This window comes from Lissotriton vulgaris, chromosome 10 (genome assembly GCF_964263255.1).
Source record: "Lissotriton vulgaris chromosome 10, aLisVul1.2, whole genome shotgun sequence".
NCBI classification, from domain to species: Eukaryota; Metazoa; Chordata; class Amphibia; order Caudata; family Salamandridae; genus Lissotriton; species Lissotriton vulgaris.
In genome coordinates, this window is record NC_141698.1 from 279,068,290 (window position 1) to 279,070,553 (window position 2,264).

At 57.5% G+C, this 2,264-nt stretch overlaps 1 pseudogene; it reads right to left on the reverse strand.

Annotated features, from left to right (window-relative positions):
• Window positions 1-604: 604 nt before the first annotated feature.
• LOC147685132 (uncharacterized) lies at window positions 605-1,605 on the reverse strand (annotated as a pseudogene).
• Window positions 1,606-2,264: the final 659 nt, after the last annotated feature.

The following is a 2,264-nucleotide window of genomic DNA, read 5'->3' on the forward strand; positions in this document are numbered from 1 at the left end:
ACGTTCTGCATTGGAGAGTGCCGACATCCTAATGTCCGTCAAGAGTGCCACCGAGTCCTCCTCCGGGCGATCAGACCCCCGTTTGTACACTGTCTTGTAATGACGAGCAAATTCAGCGGCTATGTCGTGGGGTTCTGTAAGTACAGTGCCATCCGTCGTGTGAATCTCGGGTACCACTCTACTAGCTTGGTGCTTCTTATCGAGCGAGGCCAGGAGCTTGCCTGCCTTATCTCCCTGGTCATAGATTCTGCCCTCCCTGGTGACAGCTAACTTCTTTGCTGCCTCTGTGACCAATGCCTGGTACTCATCAGTTTTCAGGGACAGCCGATGGCGCGCCCTTGACGTGTCCTCCCTTCGCGCTATCTCCTCCAGAGATTCGAGGTCAGCCTCGATCACAGCTAGCTGCGCCTCTATTTCCTTACGGCGGCCAGCAATCGCCGAGTGGCCTCCCCTAGTAAGACCGCCTTAAAGGCCTCCCATAGTGTAACCGCCGAATCCACGGAGCCGTTGTTACTGTTGAAGTAATTCGTTAATGAGAGGGTGAGTGTCTTATGGAATATTATACATTACAGTTCAGCAGGGTCTGGTTTCATAGATCTAGTCCTCAGCGTGCAGCCGGCTCGCGGGAGGGGTCCCCCGGGGGACTGGCCGATCTTGAACGCCATGAACGCTGGCTCCGCGTGTCTCCCTCTGATCTGTCCGCCGTGGACCCAGGGGATGTCGCCCGGTTCTCCCTCCACGAGCCGTGTTCTCGCTGTGCCCGTTCGGTCGGAGCTGAGGTATCAAGCCAAGTTTGGACCTCCGCTGGCGATGTCAAGAACAGGGATTTGCCTCCTGCAATAACCTTCAGATTGGCAGGGAAGAACATCATATATTTTATGCCTCTCTCTCGGAGCGCCGCCTTGACTCCCAAAAAGGAACGTCTTTCCTGCTGGACATGCAATGTGAAGTCAGGGAAAAATCAGACCGTAGCTCTTACATACTGCAGATCCCCCCGTTGCCTTGCCGCCTGGAGGATGGCATCGCGGTCTCTATAGTTCAGTATTTTCGCGATGATTGTCCTGGGTGGCGCCCCCGGCTTGGGCCTGGGGACCGGAGCACGATGAGCTCGCTCGATTGTGAAGATCTTTGACAGCCTCTTCGGCTGCAGGTGCTGGAGGATCAGGTTCTCTAGGAAAAGTTCCACGCTGTGCCCCCCGTTTCCTCCGGCACACCCACCACGCCAATATTGCTTCACCGGGCCCTCCCTTCCTGATCCTCGAGGCGGAGGGCCATCTGGCGGTGCTGGTGCACAAGGTCACTAATCCGTTCCTCGAGTTGCTTCTCCACAGCCTGCAGTGTTTTGACGTCCGCTGCATTGGTTTTAGATCTCTCCGTGGTTTTACCCAGGTCTGTTCTTAGTAGATTGACTTCAATGGAGATCTTATTCATTTTTGTCTCTAGGTTAGTGCCCAGAGTCTGAATGGCGGCCATTATGGAAGTGAGGGATGGCTCACTTTGGCCCGCCTGGTCATCAGCCGCCGCACCTGGATGACCTTGGCTCAACGGCACAGCATATTTGTCCGGCTTATTGGTCTGGGTGTTGGCTCCCCCTTTAGGCCTCATGGTAAAATTGTCGACTCTTCTGTATTCCACCGGCTGACCGCACGCAGATGGCGGACCACCCGTGGGTCGCGTGGGGTACAAGCGCGGTCATCCTCACCCCACCGGTCCTGCACTCTTCCTCAGCCGGGAGGGCCCAACAAGCCGCACCCACACAAACCTGTGGCCGCACAGTCACCCTCGCAAAGCCCGGCCTGTCCACTCACCGTCCGTTACATTCTGGGTCACCTCACCGCGTCTGCCATCAGCTCATCCCACCATAGCAGCGGCCCCGCACCACACAATTCTGCCCTCAGGGCACAGCAGCAAGGCCACCGGCGTGGGCAGATCAGTTGTACTCGTTAGACCTCTAGCGACTCTCCTGCCCTGGGTTCTTGACCCGATGTTCTCCAGCACACTACAGGGTTCACCCCTCCTCTCTTCCTGCTGATGAAGCAATGTCCGGGGCCCACAGCCCAGGATTCTCCTGTGCGGGAACCAGGCCCCCCGGTGTTCCACTGCAGGGGGCCACTTATCTGTGGAGGCTGTGTCGCAGCCCTTCACCAGTGCCGCGGGCCCACTCTCGCATCTAGGGCCTCACGCTGAAATTCGGGCCCCCGGGTTCCACTGCGCCGCTTTGTAGATCTCCAAGGAGTCGTAGCTAAGATGGCGCCATTGGATCC